Below are 18,074 nucleotides of genomic sequence, written 5' to 3'. Positions count from 1 at the left end.
GTTGGAGCTCCCGTGTGTTACTACTGGCTGAAGCCTACATTGTCTACTCATATACCAACCCCGGCTTTGTTCTCGGACCTTGCTTGTTTTTCACCTGTCCTGACCTTGGCTTGCCTATTGGATTCCATTTGTCTCCTCCCTTTATACTCTGCTCCCGCGAGCAGTCTTCTCAACCTCAGCTGGGTGTACATGGGGGCCGCGAACTGGTCCCAGCTTGCTGCAAGTCCATCCCCACCATCAGGGGCTCTGGTGAACAAGCAGGCTGGGGCTTTGACTCAGCGCCCTGGGGAACCCCAAGTTAAGGATCAATAAGAGCTCACTACCACAGGTGCTGACAGGCTTGAGGCAAGAAGGATGGGTAGGGAGGAGCAGCTGGAGGCAGTCCAGATGGGTGTGGAGGAATGGCTGGTGGCAAGAAAGATGGGTGGGGAGGAGCAGCTGGAGACAAGATGGATGAGTGGGGATGAGCGGCTGTAGGCAGTACAGATGGGTGTGGAGGAACAGCTGGAGGCAAGAAGGATGGATGTGGAGGAATGGCTGGAGGCAAGAAGGATGGGTGGAGAGGAGCAGCTGGAGAAAAGATGGATGAGTGGGGATGAGCGGCTGTAGGCTGTACAGATGGGTGTGGAGGAACGGCTGGAGGCAAGAAGGATGGGTGTGGAGGAACAGCTGGAGACAAGACAGATGGGTAAAGAGGAGCAGCTGGAGGAAGGACAGATGGGTAGGGAGGAATGGCTGGAGGCAAGAAGGATGGGTGGGGAAGAACAGCTGAGACAAGACATATGGGTGGGGATGAGCGGCTGGAGGCAGGACAGATGGGCAGGGGGGCACAGCTTTCCACTCACCACAAAACTTACAGACACACTGCAATCTTGCACAGAGCGCCTGTACAGTCAAAACACATAAACTAACAATGCTGTCATGAATGTATCAGCCGTGATTAGAAGAGAGGAAGGAAGAGAGGCAGGATAAATCAGGTATTATTAAACACAGGAAGGAGTAAATATCGTTGCATTAGTACAGACTATATTATCTTGCTTTAACCACTTGACAGCCGTGCTTTAGCCAAATGACAGCTACAGCACGGTCAACCAATTCTGGGAAGTTGTCTATTGATGTCCTTCCAGAACTGTATCCCCTCACGCACCTGCTGCAGAATGCACCTGGCGTGCTTTGAAATCCTTGTTTCTTTCAGACACAGCTGATCACAGAGAGAGGTAAAGGGCCAATCACAGTGTTCCATTACCATGTGATCAGCTGTATCCAATCACAGCTGATCATGATGTAAACACACTTAAAACACGATTATCAGCTTTTCCTTTCCTCACGCTGTCACAGCTAGAGAAGAGAGCCAGTAACCAGCAAGTGTGAAAGGGGACATCTACACTAATAATCAGGGCACTAATCATCCATGTCCTGATGATCAGTGCAGCCCCAATAGTGCCCATCATTGCTGCCTATCAATGCCAATCAGTGTCCATCAGTGCTGTGAATCAGTGCCTATCAGTGCTGCCAGTCGGTGTCCATCAGTGCCACCTATCAGTGCCTCCTATCAGTGCACATTTTTGCTACCTATCAGTGCCCTTCAGTGTTGCCTATTAGTGCTCATCAGTACCACCTATCAGTGCTGCATATCAGAGCAGCCTCATCAGTGCCCACCAGTGCTGCCTCACAGTGCCACTTCATCAGTGACCATCATTTCAGCCTCATCAGTGCACCTCAGTGAAGGAGAAAAATGACCTGTTAGCAAAATTATAACAAAAACATTTTTGTTCAAAAATGTGGTCTTATATCATTTGTTTAGCAAAAAATGTGGTGATTAAATACCACCAAAAGAAATCTCCATTTGTGTGAAAAAAATGATAAAAATTTCATATGGGTACAGTGTTGCGTGACTGCGCAAATGTCATTCAACGTGCAACAGCACTGAAAGATGAAAATTGGCCTGGGCAGGAAGGGGGTAGAAGTGCCCGGTAGGCAAGTGGTGAAAGAGACGGCACTCTATGTTTTTTTTTAGTTTTACAAACACTTTAAACTGCTCAATGACAATCACCCTCAGTCTACTGGTACTTACAGTGTTGTGCTGCAAGCCGAAGGCCTCTGCACAGGGTGAGGCTGGGTAAGTAATCATCACATAGCCCACCCACTGCAGTAATGTAGCACAGTATAGCTCTGTATAGTAACAAACTCTCCCTACACAGACTCTCAGCTCTTCCTAATCTACTAAAAGTCATACTGGCAAATGGCTGCTGGGAACCCACCCTTTATAGTGAGGGGTTTGTACATAACAAAGCCCCCAATATTGTCCCTTGTAAAACAGCTGGCCTAAACTCAAAGCCAAACACAAGAACAAACAGGGCTCTGGATTTGGATTTTCTAAGGGTCACTGAAATTGTCACTAGGCCCGTTGGCTCCCATTCGGCAGCACTCCACAAAACGGGGAGCACCCTCAGGAAAAAGGCAAAGGACCCAGAGTTGAGAATCTGCACACATACTGTACAATCCAATGGGAGCACCAAACAAATGTCCAAGAGTCCAAGGTATTTTAATGATAAAAGTGATTAATAGAAGAATAAAGCCACCATGTTTTGGGGACCATACACACTACTCCTTCAGGGCTTAAGGATTCTCCAATGTTTCCAGAGGACAGGTTACGAGTTAGTAAATGCAGGAAAGCCAGGAAGCAAAATTATGGTTTCTAGGAATTTGGTTTGGTGAATTACCACATTGGTTCACTGGTTTCAGAAACAACAAACACGCAGGATTCACCGCAAACCCAGTAGTCCACAGTAGCAGTGAATCTAAACCTAATCCCTAGTGCTGTATAACTCAATATTTAGTGTGATCTGGACTAAAAACACATTTCACGCACAGCATCTGGTGTAGTTTTGTACCATTTACAGTTAGGCAAAGCTATGCATATTAGCTTAGATAAGCATGAAGTCTGCAAAAATTGCAATTACTGTTCCAGAAGGTGTTGCTGTAGTGATGTGCAAGTTTCACCCGAATCCTCCCACAGGTCAGTGCAGAGCATGATAAAAAAAGACCAAAGATGGTCATGTGCCATCATTTGTCTCTCCAGTTTTAGGGTAAAAGCTTTGAATAAATGTCTTTAAAAAAAGGCAGGACTCTGCACAGCAGGTGGGGAAAAATACAAATATTAATTGCTGCAGAATGGAGTTCTGCTTTAAAAATGTGTTGTTAACACAGCCCTGACATTGTACCCTTTTATACATATTTTACAGTTAGAGGGTCATTCGTTTTAGTATACCTATTAACCCCTCACCTACCGGGCTCTTTCACCCCCTTCCTGCACAGGCCAATTTTCAGCTTTCAGCACTGTCGCACTTTGAATGACAATTGCGCGGTCATGCAACACTGTGCTCATATGACTATTTTTTCATTTTTTTTTTAGACAGATAGAGCTTTCTTTTGATGGTATTTAATCACCTCGATGTTTTTTATTTTTTGCTAAACAAACCAAAAACAACTGAAAATTTTGAAAAAATAATGTTTATTCATAGTTTCTGTTATACAATTTAGTAAATAAGTGATTTTTCTGCTTCACTTATGTGCGCTGATTAGGCTGCAGTGATGGGCACTGATAGGCTGCACTGATGGGCACTGATAGATGGCACTGATGGGCACTGATGAGGAGGCACTGGTAGGTGGCACTGATGGGCATTGACAGGCTTCACTGATTGGCACTGAAAGGCAGCACTCATATATGGCACTGATAGGCAGCACTAATAGGTGGCACTGATAGGTGGCACTGATATGCGGCACTGACTGGCACTGTTAGGTGGTACTGACTGACATTGTTAGGCGGCAATGATGGTCACTGTTAGGCAACACTGATGCGCACTGATAGGCCGCACTGATGCGCACTGATAGGTGGCACTGAAAGGCAGTTTAGATGGGCACTGATATGTGGCATTGATGTGCACTGGTAGGCACTGATTATGTGGCATTGATGTGGCACTGATGGGCACTGGCAGGTGGCATTGATGGGCACTGACAGATGGCATTGATGGACACAGGCACTGATGGGGCTACACTGATTATCATCAGGGCACACTGATTATCAGTGCCCTGATGATCAGTGTACATGTCCCCTCTGAGTAATGCTAGGGACACAGTGTACCACCGATCGCTGCGCTGCATGCCCCTACGAGAGAACCACCTTGCGCCCATCATTTCCTTGTATGGCTGGTGGGAGGCGGTTAAACTGGCAATGTTCAATTAGAAAGGATGAATGAATGTAGTGCCCTCTGGTGTACATAGTTGTTGAGAGTAGTTAGAGGCTTGCTAGAAGCCTGGGTTTTAGTAAGAGGGTTACTTCAGGTAAGGGCTGCATAGCTCTACAGATTAGTTCTCTGGTACCTCCCCCTGCTCTAGAAACTTGAAGAAGCTTTTAGAAGTTAGTAGGCAAAGGTGTGGAGAGTCTGATTTGCATATTTATGGGAGTCTGCCAAATACCAGGCAGGAGGCCTGGCAGTGTGACAGATCAGCTCATAAGTAGGCAAAAACGGGCCAGCGGGTCAGTTGGGTGGAAGATGGATTGTTGAGAGGTCCTGCTGTATAGCCTAGGAGGGGGCCCTGGAGAAGGGGGGTCTTGTTTCCAGGCTAAAGGATGGAAGCTGGAGGAGGGAAACAAAGTGGGAGCTCCACTGCCCTGCAGGAAGCAGCCCAACTACAAAAGCCTGAAAGCAGTTCTATCCATAGCTGCAGGACAAGGATAATGTAAGTACCTCTACACCCCCAGGGCCTAGAATGATGAAGTCTACTGGATGCAAGTTCTAGCAAGTCTTCGGGATACAGTTCATAGATCACCCATGCACTTGTCCTGGGATCAGATACTGTAGCCAGGTAGGCTGGTATTTTGTACACTTTGAGTTCCAACAGTTTGTGACTTTTGCAGAAATCCTTTCAAAGGGATTCAGAACTTCTGCAAGTTGCTGTACTTGATAAAGAGACTGTCAGGGTTCTGGCTGAACCACAGTCATTCATCAGCCATTTTTGTAGCATTTTCCTAGAGAATCATTATTCTGCAATCAAGTTGGGCATCCCATAACCCCTTTACATTACACAAGTTAAATTCCCTAATAAAGCTAAAAAACAAGCCATGAACTGTTTCTTGTTTCTGGAAATGGGTGTTGCCTGGCTGTGCAGAAACCAAAACAAGCGTCTTTCAAGAGAGTAGCCCTATACTAAAAAAATAAACTTAAGGATAAATAAACTTTGTGAGCAAAAAAAAAAAAACAAAAGAAAAGACCAAGAAATTGCAGAAAACAAGTACAGTGGGTTGCAATCAACATGTACAATCTAGTAAACTGATACTTGTCAGAAATAGGTAGAAAGTGGAAATTCCACTCACTTACCAGTTCACGAGAGCTTTATATTTCATAGAGATGTGTTCCCAAGCTCTATAAAGAAAATGTGTGGGTTGTGCTGTAACAGGCCTCTAACCTTCTGATTAACAGCAAGAGGAGGTGGACTGAGATGGGGGGCCCAAGGGACAACGCAGGGGGACCATCACAGGACGGGGTTCTTAAAACACCAGAACATTGCCAACACGGTCAGCAATGGAAGCCCACAGATTTGTCTTACAACAGGTTTCCTTTAACAGGCAACTATGGAAAATCAAAATGCTCATCAACTCTTCTCTTTTATCCCTCCCTCCATGTTGGGTTTTAATGAGTATGTCTAAAGATATTTTCTTATTTGCTTCTGTTAAATATGTTATTGGAAGTTTTCAATTTTAGCTGTTTGATAAGTACAAAAAACCTGTCAAACATGTCAGAAATTAAGAGCTGTCCTATGTCTTGTGCACAGTTCCTGTGTTATCTCAAGGTGCCTATTTAGCCCTTCTAGTTCTTATTTTGGGACTACAGAGCTAATAATCTTTATGTTGTGGAAAACTGAGAGAGGAAGTGGTTGAGTAGTTTAGCAAAAAAAAAAAAGCTGGTTAGAGTTGGCAATACACCATTCACAAAAATGTTGTGTGTTGTCAGCCCACAACAGGATGCATTTCTGAAAGATCATCAGGTATTTTTCTGTATTTGCAATTTGAAAGAGATAAAAAATAGAGAAATGTGCATGTATTTCAGAGACGCATTGCACGTACGGTATTCGTTTCCAGACATACATGTTAAAATATGTTGAGAGAGAGAGAGAGAGAGAGTGCACCCTCCTAGACAGGTGCTAGGTTAGGTAAATTTAGTTCCTGGCTCACTGTAGTCAGTTGAGCTGTGTGTGATTATGTTGGTCTGTTCATTTCATTGGTGTTTCATTGACTGCAGGGCTGACTGCTTCCCCCTGTCTGTCTCTAAATATTGTAGGTGATAGTGGGCTGTGTGAGTCAAATCAGCAGCTGCATATTTATCTAGCCCTGGCCAATCCCTAGGGAAACTGTGCCCAGATGGTGGCTGGGAGAGTGCATAAATACTCTGAAACATCCAAGAGTTTACACATAAGTGCAAACAAAACATAAACACCAGTGAAACAATAATTAAATAAAGTCCATACAGTGTAAAAAATAAGTGCTGGTGTAAATCACAAACAATGTGACATATTATAGTCCATACATGTGCCAGTGATACTGCAAATCGTAAAACAGCAACGTATCCAGCTCCAATACAGTGCCAAGGGATCCAGTGAACACTCCACCACCACTATGCACTCACCAGAATACTACTGGAATAGTAGCAATGATCGATGGTCATTATTCACAATACTATACATAAATATGTGATAAAATTAATAGAATTACTATACCAATCTATAAATGTAATCAAACTGTGCTAAAAAATTCTCAAAAAAAACTATATATATTAATAAATTGCTTAAATCAATCCATAAATATATGTAAATATAATATAGTCAATCTGTGCTAAAAATGATAATGCTCAAAAAATCTTCATATATGTACACCAATATGCCAAATGATCAATATACAATATAGGTGTGCAATACCAGCAATTATAAATACAAATGCAATTAAATTAAATTAAAAGTCCACTCCATGATTTAAATCTTGATGTGTATAGAAAATTTATGCACTAACCTCACTTTTAGCCAAACCGTAAAGTAAGGCTAAAATCGCTGTTATGTCCTTAAATGGACAAGATGGTGTTTTTCATAAAGAAGGGTACTACTACAGTTTATCCTTCATCATCTTTATACAGGATTACAGTATGAAAAACACCATCTTGTCTATTTGGCCTCTTCACGCCGGTCGCACACAAATGTTCGGCCTTCCGGCGTCTGGGCCTAGAGTGGCCGCACATTTGCGTGCAATTAAAAAAGGACATATGTGCCGAGAGCGCGCGCCCTGCATGCTCCCAGCACACATGTCTGGTACTCACGGAAACGTCCCGATCTCCTCTTTCGATCGGGACCTTTCCCGATCATGTGACCGCCGTGACACGCCGTCACCGCGGTCACATGACCCTAAAACCCCAGCACCACCTCCCAGCTTCTGGAACCCTTAAAGGGCTGGGAGGCGCTGGCGGGAAGGGGTAAGGACATAACAGCGATTTTAGCCTTACTTTACGGTTTGGCTAAAAGTGAGGTGAGTGTGAGCGTATAAATTTTCTATACACATCAAGATTTGAATCATGGAGTGGACTTTTAATTTAATTTAATAGCATTTATATTTATAATTGCTAGTATTGCACGCCTATATTGTATATCGATCATTTGGCATATTGGTGTACATATATGAAGATTTTTTGAGCATTATCATTTTTTAGCACAGATATTATATTTACATATATTTATGGATTGATTTAGGCAATTTATTAATATATGAAGTTTTTTTGAGCATTTTTTAGCACAGTTTGATTACATTTATAGATTGGTATAGTAATTCTATTAATTTTATCACATATTTTATGGTGTTAATAATTTAATTCAATTATATTTAATGATTAATTAAATTTGGTGGAGCGCGACACATATTAAATTAATCATACACATATGTTACTATGAGATTTTTTGTCATTGTCTCTTGTGCTAGCTGCTTTTTTCTATATACAGTGCTCGCCATATATTATTTTGATATAAATACTGTTAGGCTTGAAACAGAGGTTTCATGTCCTAGAGGAGGAGATCCCAGCCTGGAGGGCTGTTTGCTCCCTGGACAGATCTGCCATGTGTCTACTGATCAATGAGGTCCCAGCTATGCTAGCTCGGGGAGGACTATTCAACTAAAAATTGCTGAAGCTGATTGAGGGACTTTTCATCTGGGGATCTGGTCTGGTATCACTGGAGAGATGTCTGGAAGATATTGGAAGGAGGCATCCAACTGTCCAAGGACATTATTGAGTACATACTGGTGTGTGAAATCCCTGAGACTGTGTGCTGCTGCCATTCATTCATTGCATTGGCAAGGTCCATTTTCACCATTGGGAAGGTTGATCTGAGAAATGTCATGCAGGCATCATTTACTGTAAGTGCATTTTGACAGGAAGCGGCAGTAAAAGGGGTGTAAGAGAAAAACGGCAGTGAGATGCAACAAAGTTGTACAAAAAAAAAAGTGAAAACACATTTTTATTAAAACATGACTCTTGCTATATAATAATTCACAATGCTTTAGTAAAAAATATGTCATTAAGTTAGGTTTCACATCTATTTCAAAGTGCACCTGCCACAAAACAGGCAAATAAACTGATTATATGATGGAAAATGTACATTTGTGAGGTCAGGTACTGATGTCGGGGGAGGAGGCCTGGCTCACAGTCTCCCCTCTAATTCATCCCAAAGGTGTTCTTTCGGGTTGAAGCCAGGACTCTGTTCATCCATGTCTTTATGGACCTTGCTTTGTGCACTGGAGCACGGTCATGTTGGAGTGCCTAGGTGCCAGTCTGCATGCTTAGGTGCTTGATTTTATACACCTGTGGCTATGGAGGTGATTGGAACACCTGAATCCAATGATCTGGCAATATAGTGTGTGTGTGTGTGTGTGTGTGTGTGTATATTGTGACAGTAGGCAGGTGAAAGCACCTGGTTGCGTCCTGGATGGACGATACATTTGTCCAAGGTTCAGACTCTATGGGGATTTGTTCCACTAAGGGGAAGTGCTGAGTCCTTCAGCACTGAGGTAATGAGCCCAGCTGAAGGTAGTGGGCTCCTTAAGGCTGTTATAAAACTTCCCAGCTTGCTTAGGGAGTTGCTCCAACCTGGAACCAGATCTGTGCCTGAACAGACTGGGGGGGGGGAAGCAACATCCTATCTGTGTGCAGGGAGACAAAAGCCTGTGTGGCTAGCCTCCAACTACCAGCGACTAGGTATAGCATCAGGCTGTACCTAGTGGATAGCTAGGGAAGCTATTTGTACAGTAAGTAGCCAAGTTGGCCAGTATTTGATTTGATGTTTCTTTTTGGTTTGATGTTTTTCTGTAAATATTGTAAATAAACTGCACCTTTTTGTTTTTTCACCTCCACTGTTGTTATGCTGTGCCTGTGTTTTTGTGTTGTGCACCCATCCAGGGGGTCACACCCACCCACTGCTGAGCGAATCCCGTTACAATATATATATATGCGAACATGTTGTCCCTGAAGTTGATGTGATGAAATCAGAAACAATGGACAGATGTAAGAAACTGAGCAACTTTGACGAGGACCAAATTGTAATGGCTAGATGTCTGGGTCAGAGAAACTCCAAAACTACAGCTCTTTTTGGATGCTCCTGGTCTGCAGTGGTGAGGACCAACCAAAAGTGGTCCAGGGAAGGAAAACCGGTGAACTAGCATCAGGGCCAAGGCTCATTGATGCATGCAGGGAGCAAATTTTAGTCTGATCCAATAGGACAGCTACTGTAGCTCAAGTTGCTGAAAAATAAATGCTGGTTCTGATAGAAAGGCGTCAGAAGACACAGTGCATTTTAGTTTCTTGTGTATGGGGCTGTGTAGCAACAGACAGGTGAGGATGCCCATGCTGACCTGTGTCCACAGCCAAAAGAGCCTACAATGGGCATGTGAACATCAGAACTGAAACATGGCGGAATGGACAACGGTGGACTGGTCTGATGACTCCCATTTTCTTTTACATCATGTGGATGGCCGGGTGTGTGTGCGTCACTTATCTGGAGTAGAGATGGCACCAGAATGCACTATAGGAAAAAGACAAGCCATCAAAACAGTGTCATGGTTTGTCTTGTGGAGTATCAAATGTTATGACGGCATATACAGTTCCTGGGAAAACATCGTCTAATAAGCATAGGCATGGTTGACATGGTCAACTGACCGAAGGAGACAAAAGAACATTGTGCTGGATTGTGGAATAAGAAAACAACTGCTGCAAAAATGACTGCAGAGCTCAAACTTAGTCTCATGAAGACTGCCTCAACCAATCCCTGTGGGAGACTGCAAAGATGGTTGTATAAAGAAGTATAAAAAGTCTGGGCAGAAGAAGAGCATTGTCTTCCTGCCAGGGATTCCACCTGTCCAGATGGAAGGTGGCTACTCCACATTTCAAGCCACTGGTCATCAGGGTCCCAGCTAGTGCTAACTTAGGGGTATATACTTCAGTCCTGCTTTGGAGTTATTTGTATCTCTGCTCAATCATCCCATCAGAGGAGTTCTGGAGAGTGTTATGAGTCTGGTTTACCTCTTCTTCACTGGACTATGTCTGGGGTACTGGAAGGAGGCATCCAGTTACTTAACCCCTTGACGCCGGCGCCTCCCGGCCCTTTAAGGGTTTCAGAATCTGTGAGGCGGGGGCGGGGTTTAGGGTCATGTGACTGCCGTGATACATCATCATGGCGGTCACATGATCGGGAAAGGTCCAGATCAAAAGAGGAGATTGGGACCTTTCCGTGAGTACTGGACATGTGTGCTAGGAGTGCCCACGGTGCACGCTCTCAGCACATATGTTTCTTCCTAATTGCACGCAAATGTGCGGCCGCTCGGTGTCAAGGCCCAGAGGCCAGGAGGCCGAACATTTGCGTGCGTCTGGCGCCAAGAGGTTAAAGGACATTTGAGATCTGATCTGGTGATTTTGCAACAATTAGCAGAGAACTGTTCTTTACTAAAGAAGCCAGTAGTTGTTCTAAGTGGAAACCGAGCTCTTAGAGTCTCATCCCTGGCATAAAGCGGGGTTCCACTCACACTGTCTAAAAATAAAAGTCAGCAGCTACAAAAACTGTAGCTGCTGACTTTTAAAAAACAGCCACTTACCTGTCCCACAATCCCACGGTGTGTCCCTGCAGCCCGTTTCACCAGCTGTCTGGTGTTCAAGGCGCCGGCATCTTCAGTGTGGGCACCCGGCTGTGACAGCTTGCAGCTTCACAGTCGGGTGCCCACTGCGCATGCGGGAGTAGTGCTGCACTTCCTGAATGGTCTCGTAGTCTTCTGGGACCTGTCACGTGTCCCACAAGACTACGGGGAGGGAAGGAGGAGGGTGGACAACTTCCGCTTCCAATCGCCTAGGTGATCGCAGAGGAAGTGGGGGCGGGTACCTGTCAATTTCGGTTCCCGTCCCCCCCCCCCCGCTCCCCAAAGGTACCAATCCTTAATGAGGAGCGGGGGACCAGTCTTTAAAGCTGAACTTTCCATTTTGGGTGGAGCTCTGCTTTAACTGTTTTGGCTCCAGCCTTTGGGACTATTGGGATGCTGGGGTCTGTACTCCTTCTCTACATACCAATCAGCTCCCTTGAGTTTATGAAAGGCTGTTTGATAAGCCTGGACTAAGAAATTTCTTTTACAAGAGATTCACACAGCCAGCCCTTTTCAATGTCATTGTAGGAGTGTTTTTTTAATCTTTAAAAAACGTTTTTTTTAATCTTTAAAAGGCAGTTCACACCACAAAAACACACTCTGGATAATTTTTGCTTACAGTTCACACCACATTCCGGTGCAGTTTTGATGCAGCATGCACTTCTTTTTTTTCTGTACCGGAAACTGACTGGAACTGACTGCACTGGTGTGAACTAGGGCCATTGGAAAACACTGTGCATGCATTTTTAATGCAGAAAAAAAACGCACTGGACTGCGGAGAGTTCACACTACATGCGTTTCAGTATGCTTTTTTTTTCTTCATCCAAAATGTACAGAAAGTAGGTGATATGGTTGTAAATGTCATGGTTCCCATCAGTGCTTGCAGTTCCAGTGCATTCCGGATGCAGAAAAAAAAGAACAGGCTGCATTTTTCCTGCACAGAACTGTACGGGAATGCGGTAAAACGCATAAGAATCGCACCGGAAAATGCACTGGAACTCACATGTCCCTATTTAAATTGAAGAAAAAGGGAGGGGGGGGTGTGTGAACTGAAACACATCAAAAATGCACCGGAATGCGACAAAAACGCACATGCAGAAACTCATCCAGAAATGCATCTGGACTGCGTTTTTATAATGTGAACCAACCCTGCATCTAATGTGAACTAGCCCTCACAGCAGCTCCACATAGCAAAGAGACAGCCCGATCCAGCAATGAGACAGCCCGATCCAGCAATGAGACAGCCCGATCCAGCAAAGAGACATCCTAATCCAGCAGAGACATTCCCAATACAGCAAAGAGACATTCCCAATCCAGCAAAGAGACATCCCCATCCACCAAAGAGACAGGTCAATCCAGCAAAGAGACAGTCACATATAGCAAAGAGACGGCCCAATGAAGCAAAGAGACATCCCAATCCAGCAAAGAGACAGCTCCATATAGCAAAGAGATGGCCCAACCCAGGAAAGAGACATCTACACATAGCAAAGAGATGGCCCAATCCAGCAAAGAGACAGCGCCATATAGCAAAGAGAAGGCCCAATCCAGCAAAGAGGCAGCCCAATCAAGCTAAGAGACATCCCAATCCAGCAAAGAAACAGATCCATATAGCAAAGAGGTTGCCCAACCCAGCAAAAAGACAGCCCAATCCAGTCTGTCTGTCCCTCCATGGATATGCCTTCCCAGACCATCACTGACCCACCACCAAACAGGTCATGCTGAACAATGTTACAGGCAGCATAACGTTCTCCACAGCTTATCCAGACCCTTTCACATCTGTAACATGTGCTCAGGGGGAATCTGCTCTCATCTCTGAAAAGCACAGGGTGCCAGTGGTGGACCTGCCAATTCTGGTGTTCAATGGCAAATGTCAATTGAGCTCTATGTTGCCGGGCAGTGAGCACAGGGGCCACTAGAGGATGTTGGGCCCTCAGGCCACCCTCCTGAAGTCTGTTTCTGATTGTTTGGGCAGAGACATTCACACCAGTTGCCTGCTGGAGGTCATTTTGTAGGGCTCTGGCAGTGCTCATTCTGTTCCTCCTTGCACAAAGGAGCAGATACCGGTCCTGCTGATGGGTTAAGGACCTTCTACGGCCCTGTCCAGCTCTCCTAGAGTAACTGCCTGTCTCCTGGAATCTCCTCCATGCTCTTGAGACTGTGCTGGGAGACACAGCAAACCTTCTGGCAATGACATGTATTGATGTGCCATCCTGGAGGAGTTGGACTGCCTGTGCAACCTGTGTAGGGTCTAGGTATCGCCTCATGCTACCAGTAGTGACACTGACCCTAGCCAAATGCAAAACTAATGAAAAATAGTAAAAAAAGATGAGTAAGGAAAAAAATGTCAGTGGGCTCCACCTGTAAAACCATTCTGGTTTTGGCATCTAGTGCACCTGTTGCTAATTTCAATAACACCAAAGCAGCTGAAACAGATGTTGTAATTTCATTCCCAGCTATCATATATATAATGAACTGCCATTTATCAAATTGCTATAAATAAAAAATACAATAACATTTCCTGATGGGTGGATGTCCATGGACGTCCTTGACTTTCTCTGTTTATACCAGGATGATGCTTGCAGCTACAGTAATCATCCCAGTATATTTATTTTCAGCCAGCAATTTCCTCAATTGTAAAAGCCATCCTAGTGGCTAATTAGTCGCCGGTTTGCTTTTACAGGCGGTGGGAGTGGACATCTCCCATCCCGCCTCACACCGATGCCTTTCTGGGCTCTCTCGTGGGATCGGGGAGCTTGGGAACCGATCCAGTGGTGCTCCCGTGTTATTATAGAGCTGACCGTTGGACCAGACGGTTCCCAGACATCTCTATGGTTCTGGGAGGCTGGGAGTGACGTCATAACGTCATTTCTGGTTTTAGGAGATGTAAGCACTGCAATTTTTTTCTCTGGAAAACAGAGATCAGTTTTTTTTATTTCATGCTTTCCAGGGTAGAAGAGATATCTGGGGTCTTACTGACCACAGATATCTTCATAAAGAGGACCTGTCGTGCCTTATTTCTATTACAAGGAATGTTTACATTTCTTGTGATAGGTATAAAAGTGATCCAAAAAAAATTGTGTAAAAAAACCAAAAATAAATAAATAATAAAAACACTTTTTGGACCCATATAACTGCCACCTTTGGTGCTTATGAATCTGAGAAGCCCTTTTTCTTCCTTCTCTTTTCCTGACTACCTTCCCTTCCTCTACTTTCTTTCTTCCTTTCTTTTCTGGCCTCTTTCTATCCATACCTTTGGAATGTTTTCCATCCAGTTGGGGGCTAGATCCCTCAGGTGGATCCTCCTTGAAATGATGGCGACCTTGCCCTAGGGACATGGTTCCCTTTCATTTATAGTTCATAGTTGCCATCCCTATGGCTCAGCGTTGCCTGATATTGGCTATCATGAATATGGATTTTGCTTGGTATACCGATTTTAACACCTAGCCCCTGCATGGGCAATTTATGTGCTTGCTTTCATGCTTGTTGAACCACAATTAAAATATTGTAACAAAAAAAAAAAATATTGAAAGTGCCCCCATCACCTAATACTCAAGCGTAGAAGCGAACGCATGTGTGGGTCATGCACACATATATAAATGGTGTGCGCCCCACACATGTGAGGTATCACCACAAACATTATAATGAGAGCAATAAATCTAGCACTAGACCTTCTCTGGAACTCTAAACTGATAACCTGTAAAAATTTTTAAAGCGTGGCCTATGAAGAATTTTAAGTATCAGAATTTGACATCCCTCCATGAGCGTGCACAATTTTAACCACTTGCCCTCCAGAGGATTTATCCCCCTTCCTGACCAGGCCATTGTTTGCAATACAAGGCTGCGTTACTTTAACTGACAATTGTGCGGTCATGCAGTGCTGTACATAAATTACATTTATGTCCTTTTTTTCCCACAAATTATTATTATTATAATTATACAGTATTTATAAAGCGCCAATAGTTTGCTCAGTGCTGTACATTACAAAGGGGGACAGAACAAGTGACAGAACAATACCAATACAATGCAAAACATGAGGGGATTGAGGGCCCTGCTCTTTCGAGCTTACAAATAAAACTTTCTTTCTGGTATTTGATAGCCTGTGTGTTTTTTATTTTTTTGCACTATAAACAAAAAAGACCGACAATTGTGAAAAAAAAAAAATATTTTAGACTTTTGCTATAAACAATATCCAGTAAAGTAAAAATTAAAAAATACAAATTCTTCAGAAATTTAGGGCAAAATATATTCTGCTGCATGTCTTTGCTAACAAAAATCCCAATGAGTGTATATTAATTGGTTTATGTGAAAGTTATAGCATCTACAAATGGTGGTATATATACTGGAATTTTTTTTCTTTTATACTAGTAAAGGCGGTGATCAGCGACTTATAGCGGGACTGTGGCAGGCATTCTGACACTCAGTGGGAACTGACTAATTGCCACTGACATCCCCAGTGATGCTAATACAGTGATCAGTGCTAATAAAAAGCACTGACACTGTACTAATGGCACTGGGCAGGAAGGGGTTAACATCTGGGGCAATCAAAGGGTTAACTGTGTATGCTGTTTTACATTATGTGCTGTGTGTGTTTTACTAGGGAGACATGCTGTGCAGAGAAATACAAAGCAGCATGTCCTTGCTGGCAGGAGAGAGATCTGTGTTGTTTAGCTTTCTTTGATGATTGCTGAGTGCTGGTGGGGCATCTCCAGCCAGGACCCGGTGATTAACATCTGTATCCGCTAATGGCGGCGCAGGTAGGGCGGTGTGCGCACGCCCCCTACCCAGAGATGCAAATCACACACATATATATATATATATATATACAGTATATATATATATATATACGTGATTTTGAGCAGCCCTGCTGCCCTGTAGAAGTACATCTACTATAGGGCGACGGGCAAGTGGTGACATGTTGGATATCTATTTACTCACCATAACATCATATTTTATATTTCTAACAAAAATTGGGTTATATATTGTTTTTGTTTGCTTTAAAATTCATTAACGTGTATTTTTTTTTCTAAAAAAATTGCATTAAAAAATTGCTGAGCAAATACTGTCTGACATTCAAAATTGCAACACCCACCATTTTATTCTCTAGGACCTGTGCTTAAAAAATGTTTATAATGTTTTGAGATTTTTATTTTATTTATTTCAGGTACTTATATAGCGCTGTCAATTTACACAACGCTTTACATATACTGTATATTCACATCAGTCCCTAACCCTCAAAGGGTGTACAATCTAAGGTTCCTTACATTCATACACATACTAAAGACAATTTAGACAGGGTCCAATTAACCTACCAGCATGTCTTTGGAGTGTGAGAGGAAACCAGAGCACCCAGAGGAAACCCACGCAGGCACAACATGCAAATTCCAGGCAGGTGGCACCATGGTTGGGATTTGAACCAACGAAACAAGTACTGTCAGGTGGAAGTGCTAACCATTTAGCCACTGTGCAGATTGCAAGTAATTTTCTAAAAAAGGATGATTTTCACATGTAGGAGAGAAATGTCAGAACTGGCCTGGGCTGGAAGTGGTTAAGAACAGTCACAGCTCCAACCTGCATAACTGACTAACAACTACTGAATATTTTCTTCACTGTTTTTTGATTGGACAGAGACCAAGAGCTCATCCAATCAGCACAGAGCTCTGCCATACATATATACCGAGTTGATGATTCTGAGTTAGTCTGTTAAACTTTCACTTTTCTCTTTCCTGAAATTTGGGGTGTTTTTTTTCTGGGTGTCCTGAATATATCTCACCAGAAGATGAAAATAATAGCTGTTGTTCTGCTTTTTCTGGATTTGTCAGGAGTTTGTCCTGGTAAGTTTGTAAATCGATAAGTCCTATTCTAGCAAAACCTGTTAACTTCGGGACTACAGGAAATTCTGCTTTACATTCTCCGAGTCTATTTCTCGTTAACCCTCGAGTCCCACAGCTTTTTTCCTGGTTTCGGAGATGTCTCTAAACGATACATTATACCTTTTCACTTTTTTAGTCTTACATTGTTTTGTTTTTTTTTCCTTTAGAGCTTTATTGTACTACAGATATGAATGAGTCGTGGGTTTTTTATGGTTTAAAGGGATATTAAATCCAAAACCAAAAATTTAATAAATTGTAGATTACCAATTCTTAGATGTGATGGCTGCATTCGTTTTATTTTGAAGGCATTTTTCTTTTCTTTTTTTCACCTGGTGATCCGATTAGTAAGTCTATCACTTTTTTTTAATTGTTATTTTCTTTAACAAAACAACCTATCCATCAAAAGTGGCAGTTAGAGGATTGAGACAAAGCATTTAGGCTATGTTCACACCTAGCTTTCCAATGTTCAGCTTTTATTTGTGTAAAATCCTAAAAGGAAAAAACTCTTGCTGTAAATGATGATAAAGTGTTAGCTGAGTTAGGCTTTAATTTGTTAGTGTCCATCTAAATCTGCTAATACGTCTCCCCTCCCTCCACACTGACAATGCTGCTGTCCAAGGGTGTCTCTGTTGGTCCTTCCTCTAGAGTATAGACACCATAAGGGCCCTTTCACACTGATCAGTTTTTCAATCCATTTTTCAGTTAAAAAAAACAAGCGGAAGAAAAATGCTTGATAAATGCATCCCTGTTGATCCTATGGAACTTCTCATACTGGTCAGTTGCATTTCAGTTGTGTCTCAGTTGCTTTTTCAGCTGCTTTCACACTACTCTGTTGCAAAAACGCATAATGCATCCCTATAAATCCTATGGAACGCTTCACACCATTCAGTTGCATTTTTAAAAGTCCAGCTTGGTACATTTTTGATCAGTTTTTAAAACAGCGGAAGATTACAGTATACAGTGGGGCAAAAAAGTATTTAGTCAGC

This window comes from Staurois parvus, unplaced genomic scaffold (assembly GCF_062004578.1).
Source record: "Staurois parvus isolate SC_StPar_1 unplaced genomic scaffold, SC_StPar_1.0 ptg001284l, whole genome shotgun sequence".
Taxonomy (NCBI): domain Eukaryota; kingdom Metazoa; phylum Chordata; class Amphibia; order Anura; family Ranidae; genus Staurois; species Staurois parvus.
This window is presented reverse-complemented; position numbering follows the sequence as displayed.